This window comes from Amia ocellicauda, unplaced genomic scaffold, assembly GCF_036373705.1.
Source record: "Amia ocellicauda isolate fAmiCal2 unplaced genomic scaffold, fAmiCal2.hap1 HAP1_SCAFFOLD_35, whole genome shotgun sequence".
Taxonomy (NCBI): Eukaryota; Metazoa; Chordata; class Actinopteri; order Amiiformes; family Amiidae; genus Amia; species Amia ocellicauda.
The window spans coordinates 179,457-197,312 of NW_027102920.1; positions in this window are offsets into that span (position 1 = coordinate 179,457).

Sequence of the window (17,856 nt, forward strand, 5' to 3'; positions counted from 1 at the left end):
GAGAGAGAGAGAGAGAGAGAGAGAGAGAGAGAGACAGACAGACAGACAGACTGACAAACACAAACAGACACACACACACACACACACACACACACACACACACACAGACATACACACAGCCAGCCAGCCAGCCAGCCAGCCAGCTCAGCGATGACATCACAAGCCTCTCTCAGCTGACTGCTATGACATCACAGAGCATGAACATTCCGTTGCTTGCCGTCTGTCAACCACTCAGTCACTGCTAGCCAGACTGGCTGGCTGGCTGGATGGGGGGGCTGCTTGCTGCTGCTGTGTACCTTAGCAAGCTTATTTGCTTGACCGGCCTTCCTACTCCTCTGCCCACATGCCCACCTATGCCCGATCTGCTGTTCACCTGGATCACAGCTCCGCCCCAACAAGGCAGATCCTCCCAAAAATGGTACAAACTGATCCACGTTCCCCTCCACAGAAAGCTTTAGCCCAAAATAAGGGACACATTCTGCCCAATATGTCAGCGCCAACCACAGCCTGAGGGACACAGTGACACACGAGCACCGGCTGTAAATATAATGTAAATACTCGTTTGTAATGCATGTCATTGTATTTCAAAAAAGGAATCTGGAAATGGTATACCTATTTTCTTTATTTGTATGTATTAAAGATCACATTTTATTACATTTTCTTTTTCTGTACTTCATTACATCTTATTGTGATTCATAATTCTATTATTTATTTTCCGTGTATATGTATGTATGTATGTAATGTGACAAACCAAGGGGCAGGGTCATACATGGCAGATATGTCAGGCCAGGTCTGCTGCAAGGTGTGTACTCTAGGGTAGAATACCGACCCTAGGCAACTACACTCCCCAGAAACCCTCAGGCAGCCATTCTAGCACCTAATGTGGTCACTTGGTGTTACTTCCTCAATTATTCACCAGGTATATAAGGCGGGCCTGAGAGAGAGAGAAGTGAGAGACAATAGGGTGAGTTATCTGGAAAACAGAGGTAGCTCATAAGGAGAAAGCCAAGACTTATTTATTCCAGACTTTGTTTAAAATAGAATGATTATGTAAGATTAGTTACAACTCCAGTGTGAGTTAGGTTTTGTTTTCAGATTTGTTTTGTTTGAAGTAAACATACAGGCACAGCCCTGTATTTGCAACCTCCTCCCTGGGTCATGACTGGTTTTTACTCCTAAGAAGATCACAGAGAAGACCCGCACATGTGTACAGCCAAGGCGTTTTGTCACATTTGGTGTAGAATGCGGGCAGCACCTCATGAAACCCAGACTGGCTGAGTGAATTTTTTTATCCAAAAAAAAAAAAACTACAGGCTGTAATAGCCCAACAGGAAGCGACCAGGGTGCAGCAGGTGGCTCACCAGGATGCTATGCGGATGCATCAGGAAGCACTGCAGGTCCAGCATGATACAAATAAAATGTTTAGAGAAGAGCAGGAAAAGGTGACTAAAGAGCTGAAAGAGAGTGTTGAAGCACTTGCAACCAGGATTGGGCCACAGGGGGCTGCAACCCATTCCACTCCCCGCACCAATCACTTTCTGCAGAAAATGACAAAACAGGACGATGTTGAGGCCTTCCTTATGACCTTTGAGAGGACAGCAGAGAGAGGGATGGCCAAAAGATTCCTGGGCAGGGCTTGTGGCACCTTATCTGGCAGGGGATGCACAGAAAGCGTACTTTGATCTGGAGCTGAAGGACGCCCAGGACTATGATAAATTGAAAGCGGAGATAATGACCCGATTGGGCGTGACCACCGCAGTGAGGGCACATCGGTTTCAGCAGTGGGCCTACCAACCAGGACAACCAATCCGAACGCAGATGTTTGATCTGATCCATCTGGCCAGGAAATGGCTACAGCCAGAGGTCCATTCATCAGCCGAGGTGGTGGAGGCCATAGTCCTTGACAACTACCAACGCTGTTTGCCCAAGGACGTTCGACGCTGGGTTGGCCAGAATGAGGTGCTGTCCGCTGACACCTTGGTGGCCATTGTAGAGCGGTTCTATACAGCCGGAGCAGCAGAGCATGTACCGGAGGTTAAAAACTCGTTCCCCAGGCCATGACGAACCAGCGGACCGGGTAAGATGGTTCCAAAGTACTCTGGGAAACATGACGCGCTGGATTGGAAGAAAAGAGCAAGACTGGGGGGGGCAAAGGTGGGGCCTAAAGCCGAGACTAAGGGTTATAGGGGGTCACCATCACAACCAATTGTCTGCTACAATTGTGACAAAGTAGGACATATTGCGGCCCACTGCCCAGGTAGAGAGGAACCAATGCAATGTAATGTGTGTGATATGGGGAAAGAGAAACCGGTATTTTATGCCTGCCCTGTTGGGACGGATGTTTTCATAGGCGGAGTACCTAATCCAAAACACATGTGTACAGTGATAGTCGATGAGAAAGAAGTGGCTGCTCTACTCGACTCTGGCAGTATGGTTACACTGGTCACAGAAAAATTAGTAGCGACCAACAAGCTGGATAGACATCAGGAGCTCAGTATCACATGCACACATGGTGACACACGCCCCTATCCCACAGCCCTTGTAAACATACAGACAGAGGCCGGGAAACTAGATTACGAAGTCGGTGTGGTACCCAACATGCCATATGATGTGATACTGGGACGATATTTTCCTAATTTTGGAAAACTAGATAGAAAACATAGTAAATTGGAAATGCACACTGAAAACTGTAAGCCAGAAGTTGCCTCGATCCCACAACTAGAGCTAAAAGTAGACCTGGTTCCAGTTGAGTCGACAGTGAAGGTTTTGGTTGGGGAAAATTAAACTGAAAACATAGGGGTGGAATGTAGTGACGTAGATGACCCTATGGAGGGTGAGGAACCCAGCACTAGCAGGGTGGGTGAGAATCCATTCATAGAGACCCCTGAAGCTGACAATGTAGAAGTGTCAGTGTTAGAGGGACTCCCCACTGATTTTGGCAGCGCACAGGTGCGAGATCTCACTCTACACTATGCTAAAGAAAATGTGAAGGTAGTAAATGGGACCCCTATGACTACTGCAGACCCGCCAACAGCTTATCCTTATTTTATGGTAAAAAATGACCTATTGTACCGTGTAAATAAGATAGGGGTGGACATTGTGGAGCAATTGCTAGTTCCCACCCCATTCAGACGAACAGTTCTCAATCTGGCACATGGGCATATCCTGGGGGGACATCTGGGGATGGACAAAACCAAGGATAGACTCCTGAGGAGGTTTTACTGGCCAGGCGTACATGCAGACGTGACAGAACATTGTAGCTCATGTCCTGAATGTCAACTACATGCTCCTAAACCAGCCTTCAGAAGCCCACTGGTCCCTTTGCCCATCATAGAGACCCCCTTTGCTAGGATAGCTATGGATGTGGTGGGACCTCTCCCGAAATCAGCCAGAGGGCATCAGTATATACTGGTTATTTTGGATTATGCCACCAGGCACCCAGAAGCCATTCCACTGCGGACCATGGCTTCAAAAGGTATTGCAAAAGAGCTAATGTTGATGTGTAGTAGGGTGGGGATACCGAGGGAGATATTAACAGATCAGGGCACACCCTTTATGTCTAAGGTTATGACCGATCTGTGTAAATTGTTGCAGGTTAAGCAGTTGAGAACATCAGTCTACCACCCACAAACAGATGGGTTGGTTGAGAGATTTAATAGGACCCTGAAGTCCATGCTAAGAAAGGTAATCGATAAGGATGGGAAAAATTGGGAATTCATGCTGCCCTACTTGATGTCTGCCATTAGGGAAGTCCCACAGGCTTCCCTGGGCTTTTCGCCTTTTGAACTGTTATATGGGAGGCACCCCAGGGGGATATTAGACATAGCCCGTGAAACGTGGGAACACGAGTCCACTCCTTTCCGGAGTGTAGTCGAGCACATCAATGCTATGCAAGAGAGAATAGCCACAGTCACTCCCATTGTGAGAGAGCACCTAAGGCAGGCACAGGAACACCAACAATTCGCCTATAATCGTCAGGCTACACTGAGGGTGTTCCAGCCTGGTGATAGGGTGTTGGTGTTGGTTCCCACTGTAGAATGTAAATTTCTGGCTACGTGGATGGGACCTTATGAGATTATAGAGCGAATACGGGAAGTGAACTATAAGGTTCAGCAACCCGGCCGCCGACCCCCAGAACAAATATATCATGTCAACTTAATAAAAGCCTGGAAGGACAGGGAAGTGTTGATGTTGACTTACCCCCCTCAGCCACTAGGGACACCGAAGGTGAATATTGCAGCTGCCTTGTCACCTGACCAGTTGAAGGAGGTGAACGACTTGATAATACGTAATAGGGAAGTTTTCTCAGGCATACCGGGGCGTACCCATTTAGTCTCTCACAACATTGTGTCTCTCCCAGGAAAGAAGGTAAATATGAGGCCTTACAGGGTACCAGAAGCTCGCAGGAACACTATTAGAAATGAGGTTAAGGAAATGCTGGAGGCAGGGGTTATTGAAGAATCCCACAGTGAGTGGTCCAGCCCTATAGTCATGGTTTCCAAACCTGATGGCTCCTGGAGATTCTGTAATGATTTTAGAAAGGTTAATGAAATTTCAAAGTTTGATGCATACCCAATGCCCCGAGTAGATGAATTGTTAGAGAATATTGGGAATGCTCGCTATATTTCAACTATTGACTTAGCCAAGGGCTACTGGCAGATTCCCTTGACCCCGGGTGCCAAAGAAAAAACAGCCTTTGCAACCCCAGATGGTCTGTTTCACTACACAGTGATGCCCTTTGGCCTGCATGGTGCTCCTGCCACCTTTCAAAGGTTGATGGACCACATACTTAGACCACACAGGACGTATGCGGCAGCATATTTAGATGATGTGGTCATTCACAGTCCAGATTGGGAATCACATTTGTCTCAGCTCCAAGCGGTATTGGATTCAATACATGCAGCAGGCCTGATGGCTAATCCAACCAAATGCAATTTGGGGTTGGAAGAGGCCAAATACTTGGGCTATACAGTAGGGAGGGGTATGGTGAAACCCCAAATATCCAAGGTTGAAGCCATAAACTCTTGGCCTAGGCCTGTCAATAAAAAGCAGGTTAGGGCATTTTTAGGGTTAACTGGGTATTACCGGAGGTTTATTCCCAACTATGCTACCTTAGTGGCCCCTCTGACTGATATGACTAAGGCTACAGAACCCAATATGGTTAGATGGGGTGATACAGCAAACCGGGCTTTCCGGAGCCTACAGGAGGCGCTCTGCCGCAACCCCGTTTTAATGGTACCTGACTTTCAGAAAGAATTTATAGTCCAGACGGACGCCTCTGAGGTGGGGATCGGAGTGGTTTTGTCCCAAAGAATGGGTGATCACGAACACCCGGTGTTGTTCCTTAGCAGAAAGTTGGAATCCAATGAAATAAATTATTTGGTAGTTGAAGAAGAATGTTTGGCAGTGAAGTGGGCTTTGGACAGTCTTCGATACTATTTGTTGGGCAGGCACTTCACCCTGATCACTGACCATGCCCCCCTCACTTGGATGCATCGTTCGAAAGACAGGAATGCCCGTGTGATGAGGTGGTTTTTGAGTCTCCAACATTTTCATTTCACCCTGCAGCACAGGCCAGGGAAGGCCATGGGGAATGTTGATGGGCTGTCCCGGGTGCATGCTTTTTTGCGGCTGTCGCTCGACCTATGGGGTCGCAGCTGGGGGGGAGGATGTGGGACAAACCAAGGGGCAGGGTCATACATGGCAGACATGTCAGGCCAGGTCTGCTGCAAGGTCTGCACTCTAGGGTAGAAAACCGACCCTAGACAACTACACTCCCCAGAAACCCTCAGGCAGCCTAATGTGGTCACTTGGTGCTACTTCCTCAATTATTCACCAAGTATATAAGGCGGAAAGATAGAGTCAAGCTAGAAGGTCAGGCCAGAAGCTAGTTTGATTTCTGTTTGTTATTTACGATGAGAACCTTGGAAACAATGTCAAACGGTATGACCTACGTGCCTGTTCCCTAAAACCATGTGTAGACCTATGGACTCTGTTCTATAATGATATATGTTCTGCTTAGTTAGCCTTTAAGATAACATAGTAATGACTTTCTAGCATGTATGCATGTATGTATGTCCAATTGCTTTGACAATACAAATGAATTGAATTGAGAGGGAGAGAGAGAGAGAGAGAGAGAGAGAGAGAGAGAGAGACAGACAGACTGAAAAACAGACAAACAGACACACACACACACACACAGACATACACACACACACACAGAGCCAGCCAGCCAGCCAGCTCAGCGATGACATCACGAGCCTCTCTCAGCTGACTGCTATGACATCACAGAGCACGTACATTCCGTTGCTTGCCGTCTGACAACCACTCAGTCACCGCCAGCCAGACTGGCTGGCTGGCTGGATGTGGGGGATGCTTGCTGCTGCTGCGTACCTTAGCAAGCTTATTTGCTTGACCGGCCTTCCAACTCCTCTGCCCAAATGCCCACCTATGCCCGATCTGCTGTTCACCTGGTCACAGCTCCGCCCCAACAAGGCAGATTCTCCCAAAAATGGTACAAACTGATCCACGTTCCCCTCCACGTAAAGCTTTAGCCCAAAATAAGGGACAAATTCTGTAACAACATAATGGATGCCCACCCAACCTGTGACAAAACTGAGAAAAAAGAAAAACGCCAGTCCTCCTGGGGGAGGGACACACAGCCACCCTGGCTGCCCAATATGTCAGCGCCTACCACAGCCTGAGGGACACAGTGACACACGAGCACCGGCTGTAAATATAATGTAAATACTTGTTTGTTATGCATGTCACTGTATTTCAAAAAAGGAATCTGGAAATAGTAAACCTATTTTCTTTATTTGTATGTATTAAAGATCACATTTTTTTACATTTTCATTTTCTGTACTTCATTACATCTTATTGTGATTCATAATTCTATTATTTATTTTCCGTGTAGATGTATGTATGTATGTATGTATGTATGTATGTATGTATGTATGTATGTATATGTATGTATGTCCAATTGCTTTGACAATACAAATGAATTGAATTGAGAGGGAGAGAGAGAAGAGAGAGAGAGAGAGAGAGAGAGAGAGAGAGAGAGAGAGAGAGAGAGAGAGAGAGAGAGAGGAATATGAGCTCCTAAAAAACATTTGTTTTTATACATAAGCGGATTTAATTTGTCATTTACAAATGAATATATAGCACTATAAACATACACAGAAGACATGGAATAGAAATTCAGAAGAAAAAGTATTCAAAAAATAATAATTTTAAGAGAAACACAAAAAGAAGAAAGCAGAGAGACAGTTCAGGAAGAAAAGTCAGAAAAGAAAAGCTGAAGACAAGAATTGGAGGTAAGACCTTTCACCTATAGAGACAAATAATTAAACAAAAAAATATGTATTAATAAAATAAATAAGCATTCTCAGTAGTTGACTCAGCCAATGAAAATGCAGAGCTCCAATTTGAATAGAGTGACAGTAGGAGAGAGCCCAACTGCCACTGAGACTGATACAAATCTATCGAACAGCAGTCTGACTGCAGAGCTGCCTTTTGAAATCCGATACCCTGAAGACATTCGCTCTGCACAGGCTAAGAAGGACTACAAACAAGCTGTGATGAGAGCATCTCCTGAGACCCTCATCCTAGACTACACCGGTAAAGGAGAAAACAGGGTCAAGAACAATCTACTGTTCTACACTCAGTACCCCACCGCCTTTCACAAAACCCTGTGCCAGACATACCCCAATAACAACAAGAGGGGCATTAGCAGAGGCAGGCAGATCTCAGTGCTGGTAGAGAAAGACACAGACAGTGTGATGCTCACTTTTAATGTATACCACAACGGGACCATCATGGTGCAGGACAGCGAGAGCAGCCTGGACCAATTATCTCTCGGCTTCCACACCTCAAAGCAGCAGACTGAGGTAGAGAAACACGAGCCAGAGCCGGCCACCCTGCAGTCTGCCCCCAGCCACACGGAGCCAGACAGTGCCCCATCTCCCACAGACTGCCCCCCTGTCTCCCCAAAACTCTCCAGCAACATTAAAACACTAAAGGAATGCCTATCAGTGCTGGAGCTGAAGTTTGCGGAGTTCAGGGACTAAAGATGCACCACAAGGCTGAGATCCATAAGCTGAGAGCAGCAGTGAGAGACCAGGAGGAGCAGAGCCAAACCCTGAGGACGGAGCTGCACAGAGCGAGGGAGGAGCTGACCAGGACACCCCAGCACAGCCAGCTGAGGAGCCTGCAGAGCCAGCTGGAGAAGCTAAGAGAGGAGCACAGAGACTGCACTGCACTGACCCCACAACACCTACAACCCCTGATGCACCCACTGACGCACCCACTGATCCACCCACACTCCCCACCACTCCTGACACCCCCACTATCACCAGACCTGCCACTAATACACAAACCCCTGAAACGCCACTCCCCTAAAACACACCCGCTGCCCCCACCACTCCCGACGCAAAACCCGGAGTGGCAGGTCAACACAGAGGTGGTCATTCTGAGCGACTCCAATGGGAAGTTCCTGGATGAGAGGCGCCTCTTCCCTGGGCGAAAAGTGAAAAAGCTTTGGTGCCCGACAGCACAGAGAGCCCTGGAGCTGCTCTCCAAGAGGAGGCTGTGCCAGGTCAAACACATCCTCATCCACACCGGCACTAACGACCTGAGTGCCCGCAGGGGCGATGTGGCCTCAGCCCTGAGACAGGTGGCAAAGAAAGCCACAGAGGAATTCCAAACTGCCAAAATCACCATCTCCACACTGCTGCCCCGCACAGACGTGCCCCTGCACATCATCCAGGCCATCAACGCAGAAGTATCCCGAAGATGTGCCCTCCTCCCCAACGTCCACCTGGCACACACTGAGACATCCAGCCACATCACCTGTATGACCACGTCCACCTCAACAAGACGGGTGTGAGGAAGGTCCGTTTTTAGTGTTTCTCTGAACACATCCAAGCTTACCTAGGCGCTACATATTATTTTCAATTACCCGTAATTCTGATCTGTATTTTGGCTTGTTAATAGAAGTTATTGAAGTTGGACTCCTAATTCAAAATAACCAATATGTATCTCAACGTAATTTACTGACAGACATCACTCTTTATCACTTTCACTTTTGAAGGAACTGCTTTGTATTCTGTGTATTGTTTTATTGTAGTGCTGCTTCCTTTCTTGGCCAGGTTTTACTTGCAAAAGTGATTTTATTCTCAATGTAAGCTCAAAGTCAAATAGTTTAAATAAGAAAACAATGTATTGAAATGAGAACATCATGAACCTGTGTAATTGTGCTGAAGGACAAGCACTGAAAGCAGAGAGAATTTTGTGTTTGGCATTGAATAGCCTTAAAGAAAACTATGCCGTTTTTGGAAACTTTCATATTTAAGTTGAATGTAGGCAAAAACATTCCAGTCACTCTGAAGAGAGAATACAGTTTACTGTTCGAATAAGTAGCCCCTGAATTGAAGATAAAAATCAAAAGTGCTGTTCGTAATTAGTTTACACTTTTACATCAGATGTCTTGTTTTTGCGTTCCAAATTGAGGAGTTGTGGCATATAATGTAAATGAAGTTACTTCACTAGTAGTGCGATTTCTACGTTGTGTATGTGTGTTTGTATATATGAAATCATACATTTTTTAAAGATTGTATTTGGAAAACAAATTCAGGTATAGCACGTGTCCCCCTTTTGAATGGGTTCTATATATAACATTTTAAAACGAATGGTTCTGTGTAGAACGCTATGTTTGGGGGTTCTTCATGTAACCCCTTTGAAGGGGTTCTACATAGAACCATAAAGGGATCCACCAGAGCGATTACTCGAGGAACCCTTTATGGTTCTGTGCAGAACAATTTCTTCTAAGAGTGTGGAGTGTCGCCACACAATTTCTCTCAGAGGGCTTTTGACCAATGGCAATCCAATCCTGAATGACGTCACCACTATCCTGTTGTACTTTATGGGAGAGATGTATTAAGTAGTTTATAATGAGAAGAATAACAATAATCACCTGTTTTTCATAGGTTTTGTATCCATGGTCTCCTTCATATTAGGAAAGGAAGTTGATCCATAGCCTACTCAGAGACAACTGAGAGTTGGTCTCTGAGCAGCAGCACAAAGGGGTCGAGTCTCTCAATGTCCGTGTGTTGGAGATATTCCACCATATTGGTCCCAGCCTTTAAAACAATGTTAAAGAAGATGTTAAAGATATTGTAGAAATATATTGCAGAAGAGCAGAACTACAATCACACTTTTTCAATGCTATTGCTGTTTTCAACCTCCCTGGTGAGGTACCAATGCGGGAAGTTTGAGAGAGTATTTCTAAAATGTGTATGATCCAATACACACAGTTATTTAAAAAGCTGACGTCTTGTACATGCTCACCAGAACCAAGCCTAATTAAATAACACATTTAATATTAAATAAGTACATGTGCAGTAGCCACTTGGACAATTACAGATCCCCAGGTCAAAACACAACAGAAAGACATGGAAGATCGTATTTTCAAATCACATCTGTGGCCCCCATAACTGTAATTTGGTATTAGTGGGTCAAAGGATTTATTTGGTTCAAGTGATAATAAGATCATATTTTGAAAACAAACACTACAGGATGTCATATTTAAAATGACTGTGAGTACCTTTCTTTAGTGACGGTTCTGAGGGGGGCAGGGATTAGTTGTGCTAATTGGAGCTGTGAAGTGTGCAGAGAAAATACAAATGTTTTCTTTTAATATGAAAACAAAGAACTTTTTTTTAACACCGACCTGGGATTGTGTTTCTTTCCAAGTTTCCTTATTGTTTCTGAGAAGAGACTGTTCACTTGCAAAGTGAACTGGACCCGTGTGACTCGCAGGTAAGGAGAGCCCGTGTTGAACTAAGATGGCTACAGTGAGTTTTCCTGGACAAAGCTCGGGCAAAGGATAGCGCAGAGTGCACCTGCACCTGAGATTGTGTTGAGAAGCTTTGTGATAAGAGCAGGTAAAGAGGGAAAAGAAACACAAGTATTTTCTTTGTTTGAAGAACACATTTTGTTTTAACTGAAACGGGACTACAACTTTTGAAAGGGAAATAGTTGCTAGTGCACTGTATTTTTATTGAGTTTATTAGAAGAAAAAAGCTTATATTTTGGACAGAACGAACTCGTTTGGCATGCAACTAGCAGCAAACGATGTGAAGCAAACAAAACAGTTAGCAAGTTAGCAAGTTAGCAAGTTACAGTCTGTCCTAGGTCCGGGGGTGCTTATGGTTGTTTATGGGTTCCCTTACCTTAGCCAGTGTCATGTACGGGTGTCCGTACCTTACTAGAGTGTTTGTTTTTATTATAATATATATATATATATATATATATATATATATATATATATATATATATATATATATATATAATATATAATAATGTAATATTTCAGATAAATCGTCACAGTGAGTGACACCAGCATTATTGGTTTTTTGAGAAATAAAAAAACAGAATGTAGAGAAGAAAATGTTGGAAGGAAGTTGGGAGAAAGACTGGTCTCCGAAGGAGCACCGGGACTGGTGGAAGCAACAACAACCAGATAAGACAGAGAAAGGAATTGTGATATTGTGTCAGGTTGGTGAGAATCAAGAAAAGAAAATAACAGAAATGGAAGATCATCATAAACAGTAATGTGAATTGAGAGAAGAAGTTGTGAAAAATACGATAGAATTAATAGAACTACAAGGCAAATTAGAAGGGCAAGAAAAGTGGTCAGAAAAGGTGAAGGTGTAGGTGCGCGATGTGCTGCCGTGTTAGGAGCGCGTCGCGACACAGATCACTCCGAGGACGACAGGCCCGATTGGGATGATTTAGATCGCAAAGCATGGGAATATGAAAAAGGAGGTTTTGCTAGCGCTCCTCCCCCATATAATCCGGAATATAAATCAATCACTGATTTTGGTTATAATAATACATTGTATCCAGATCTGACCGCTCTGAAAACGGTCCCAGCTGCACCCATGCAAGTCAAAACTAGACAGAGTAAAGAGGAAGGTCAATCAATAGTCTATACGACTAAAACCCATGTCCCCTTCTCCCCAGGAGAAAAAGAAATGATATGGGTGTCCCTCCCAAAATTAAAACCAAACCAGGGTAACACAACTTTTTGGGATATTCTAGATGAAAAGATGGTTATTCACCTCCTTCACCCGCACGATGTACACATCATCGTGAAGGCTAAATGTCCGCCCAACATTTGGATACAGTTACTACGAGAATATCAGACCGGGGAGTGGGCTAATGTAGCCTCTACAGATGAGGAGGAAATAACAGAACTTTTTCACAATTGATCAAGAAAACTGAGATAGTGAAATAATGAAATAATCGAGTGGGATTATTTGACATTTTATTCTAAATAATCATAAGCTTAAATAATAAGTTATAAGGGCTGTTTGAGACACTGCAGGGTCAATAAAACATGCCACAGATCGGATATCTGAATTATCTTTAGATATCAATGTGTATGTGCTTTGTGTGTTTATGAATATGTATAGTTTGAAGGTGATATAAGGTAAATGTCTATGTTTTGGCAATCATTTTAGAATTATATTTAAAAATGTAACAACAGATTTATCATATTCATGAGGATCTTTGGCTCTATACAGAGTGCCTCAAGCATCAGAAATCAGAAAGAAAGACTATTATAAGAAAAGTAATCCAAAATATACATTGAATAAACAGATGGATAATAATAGTAATACATAAATAGTCATGGTGTCTCCACAAGAAGAACCAGAATTTGTTTGTTAAACATCATGTTATGGACAAGCTCTGTCAAAAGTCAAATTCAAGGAAACGAAAGGCTAGAAGAGAGCCTGGTGCAGCCCTGACAGCCTGTGAAAGCAGGAGAATGTAAACAGTCTGGTGACATGTTACAGTCTTTCAGAAAATGTTTGGTTATTGGTGCCTAGCATATAATACCTGAAATGAAAGTCAAAGTAGACCATGGTTTTAAGATGAGTGATGTAGGAAAAGGGTAAGATACCGCAGAAGTATAAGATTACAACTATAGAATAAGTAAGCTCAAGTAATATAAAATGCTTTACAGGAGAAAAGTAAGAATGGAAAGGAAGAGTAAAAGAGAAGGTGTCCTAGGATTATGGGAATCATTATTGAGATCAATGGCCTATTGGCTAATATTTTGTTAGGTACATATATGACTTCAATAAACGAATAATGGAGTGACATCTGTATAAATATAAATAAAACATATTGATAAAAAAACCTGAATACATTTCTTGTAAGAAATTAAGAATAGGAGAAAGAATAGCTGTTAGAATGCAGAGCAATGTTAACCAAAGTTGAAGAGGGTTTGAGTAAGTTGACGAGGGTCTGAGTAAGTTGATAAGGCTTGGGAAGCAGGAAAAGGTGAGTTTGATGTGTGTGAGACAAATGTGCTGCCACTTTTAGCACAGAGAGCTTCTGATGGTGATTGAATGAAACGTGGGAAAATAAATAAACTTGATGTAGGATAAATGAATAAATAATTGAATGAGATATGAGCCGCAGAGACCTCCCACATTGGAAAGTGGACTACAGCAGATAATCCTCTCCTCTCCCAGGGCAGGGTGATTAAGTGGGGACGCGTGTGAAGAGTGCAGGTGGACCCAGGTGAGTTGTGAAAGAAAGAAGAAACAAAAATAATAAGGCACGCGTGCAAACAATCAAAATAATACTAAGTGAATAACAAATTAAACAATAAAGTGAAAGATAATCAACACACAAAATAATGGCAATATAGAACCAAACAAAATACACAAGCCATATTGCATAAAGTGAAGTGAAATATAAATATAATAAGTAATGGTGATTAAGGAGCTAATTAACACCGTCCGTGACATTTACATTGGTTGGGTGTGTGGATACCAGTAATAATTTTTGTTTTATTGAAATACAAAATAATTCTATTTTTCCGAAGTGCTGAACTTTAATACAGTCTAGAAAGATTAATATTTTTTGTCTTGGGCTATATTATTATTACCATAGTTTTTCTATTGTATAAGTATCTTGGAGTAGAGGCATAGGTGGGCATGTGGGCAGAGGAGTAGGAAGGCCGGTCAAGCAAATAAGCTTGCTAAGGTACGCAGCAGCAGCAAGCAGCCCCCACATCCAGCCAGCCAGCCAGTCTGGCTGGCAGTGACTGAGTGGTTGACAGACGGCAAGCAACGGAATGTACGTGCTCTGTGATGTCATAGCAGTCAGCTGAGAGAGGCTCGTGATGTCATCGCTGAGCTGGCTGGCTGGCTGGCTGGCTGGCGGGCTGGCTGGCTCTGTGTGTGTGTGTGTTTGTGTGTGTGTCTGTTTTTCTGTTTGTCAGTCTGTCTGTCTGTCTCTCTCTCTCTCTCTCTCCCTCTCAATTCATTTGTATTGTCAAAAGCAATTGGACATACATACATTCATACATATATATATATATATATATATATATATATATATATATATATACATACATACATACATGCTAGAAAGTCATTACTATGTTATCTTAAAGGCTAACTAAGCAGAACATATATCATTATCGAACAGAGTTCATAGGTCTATACATGGTATTAGGGAACAGGCACGTAGGTCATTCTGTTTGACATTGTCTCCAAGGTTCTCATTGTAAATAACAAAGAGAAATCAAACTACCTTATGGCCTCCTGACCTTCTAGCTTGACCTTATCTTTCTTAAGTATACAAGAGAGAAAAACAGTTGTGAGAAAAGAATTTCTAACTTTCCTTCCACACATACATACATACATACATACATACATACATACATACATACATACAAACCAGAGGCATGCAAAAAAATATAAAGAGGAAGAAAATGTTGTATAGCACATACAAAAGGGATGGTGATGAAACAAAATACATAGAATATGTTGAGCTGCAAAGAGATCTTAAGAAAGGGATCAGGAAAGCAAAGAGGGAAATAGAAAGAAACATAGCTCTTGGAGCTACAACCAATGCAATGAGCTTTTTTCAAAATTACAACAGCAAGCGGTCAATTAAGGAGGAGGTGAAACAGATAAAGGGCAAAAATGGAGGTATCTTGGAAAACGAACAAGATGTGGCAAATATTCTATATGAGTATTTCACAGAGGTTTTTACAAAAGAAAAAACAGATGACATGCCACAGGTTGACAATCAATCCAGTCAAACCCTAAGAGAGATCAGGATAAATGAGGAGGAGGTACTAAAGGGACTAGCAGAATTAAAATCAAACAAATCACCTGGGCCAGATGGGATATTTCCAACAGTACTTAAAGAAATGAGGGAAATTATGTATAGGCCGTTAACTCGATTATTTCAAATGACACTTAGAACAGGGGATGTTCCCACTGACTGGAAGACAGCAAATTTCATACCAATCCACAAGAAAGGGGACAAAACTGAGCCAGGAAATTACAGACCAATCAGTCTCACCTGCATCACCTGTAAAATGTTGGAAAAAATGATTAGACAGAAAATAGAGGAGCATCTCAATGAAAACCATATTCTTGGAGATAGTCAACATGGGTTTAGACGAGGCAGATCATGTCTTACTAACTTAATACATTTTTTTGAACATGCAACTGCAGCTGTAGATCACGTGAAAGCATATGATATGATATACTTAGATTTCCAAAAAGCTTTTGATAAGGTTCCACACCAAAGACTGATCCTCAAATTGGAAGCTGTAGGCATTCAGGGTCATGTAAGTAGATGGATTATGAACTGGTTGATGTATAGGAAACAGATTAGAGGAGTCACTTCTAACTGGAGTGAGGTTGTTAGTGGAGTTCCACAGGGATCAGTACTAGGGCCTTTGCTTTTTCTAATCTATATTAATGATCTGGACTCTGGGATACTTAGCAACCTTGTCAAATTTGCAGATGATACTAAAATAGGTGGCTTAGCAGATACAATCTTGGCAGCACATGCTATTCAGAGGAACTTAGATAAATTCAGTTGTGGGCTGACACCTGGCAAATGAAATTCAATGTGGACAAGTGCAAGGTAATACATGCAGTAAAACAAAAATGTCCACTATAATTACACTATGGGAGGTACAGATCTAGATGAAGTAATGCATGAGAAAGACCTAGGAATCTATGTGGATTCACTTTCTCCATCCAAACAATGTGGGGAAGCAATACAAAAGGCATACAGAATGCTAGGGTATATCGTCAAAAGTGTAGAATTTAAGTAATGTTAAGACAGTACAATGCGCTAGACCTCATCTGGAATACTGTGTACAGTTCTGGGCACCACACTTCAAGAAGGATATTGCTGCTTTAGAGACAGTTCAGAGGAGAGCAACCAGACTTATTCCAGGTCTGAAGGGAAAGTCCTACTCGGAGAGACTGAGGGAACTGAACCTTTTCACCCTGGAACAGAGGAGATTACGTGGGTACTTGATCCAAGTCTTCAAAATCATGAAAGGTTCCTCAAACCAGAGGAGCTTTTCCAGATCAGCAGGGACACACGCACCAGGGGACAACAAATGGAAATTGGGCTTCAAGGCATTCAAGATGGAAAGTGGTAGAAGCTGAAAGTTTGGGAACATTTCAAAATAGACTGGATAGGATCCATGGATCACTTAGATATTAATGGACACCAAACGAGCATGATGGGTCGAATGGCCTCCTCTCGTTTGTAAACTTTCTTATGTTCTTATGTTCTTATGTTCTTATGAATGTTCCCTAAGCATGTTTCAAATGTTCCCTAATTTATGTTACAAATGTGCCTTAGCACCTATCTCTCTCTCTCTCTCTCTCTCTCTCTGTCTCAATTCAGTGCATTTGTATTGTCAAAGCAATTGGACATGCATACATACATACATACATATATATGGAAAATAAACAATATGTGTACATCTCTGCATTAATGGTGCCCTAACAGATGTGCAAGTTACATGACAGACAGACAGACAGACACTCACACACACTTTCACACACACACACACACACACACACTTTCACAGACAGACAGACAGACAGACACACACACACACACACACACACACACTTGTATACCTGACACGTATAGAAGACTGGATAGGGAGATATAAATAGCAATGGGGAGACTCTTGTACTTGGTGTGGCTCTATCCATATAGTGGGGCCAGCAGCCACTTAGCAGGTGTAGCAATAGAAGCTCAGCCTGGGGAGACTGGATTTAGCATTTCCTCTCCATTTTGATAAGTATCCTTAATCATTTCTGCAAAATACTTCTATGATACCTATGTATGTTTTTTACTTGTACTATATTATACTATCAAGTATCAGTGTACACATACAATGTGACCTGTTACATTAATACAGAGGCCACGGAAGGCCAGATCACTAATAGCCACTGTCCCCTGATATTACACTTTTTTACAATCACTTTGGCACTCATTTCAGAACCTTGATGTCATTTTTCAAAACTCTAGACACTAAACTCACACCCGATGATCAAAATGCACATTTTTCAATTGCTTGGATACAATACACATCAACCTCAGATCATTTGTTCATTGAACTAAAATGATACAACTTAACGTCAAAGTATTACCATTTCAAAATGCAATTCACACATTACATCTGAGATCACTGTCTATTCATTTCATTACAAAGATCTAACTATCAATTGATACAGCTGCTCAAAATGATAAGTGACTGTTGCATTACTCTTAATTCATAGTTTTATGGAAACTGACGAACAGTATTCCATGTTTCGATCATGAAAGTTTCAGGATAATGAGATCCATTGACACCAATAACCGAGGAGCATGAACCAGTTGGACTACATTATCTATGGATGTAATATTTCATCATCATTCATCATCATGTAGCACTTTTCCACACCATGTTTTCAGTGTGGAAGGAAAGTTAGAAATTCTTTCTCTAATACCTGTTTTTCTCTC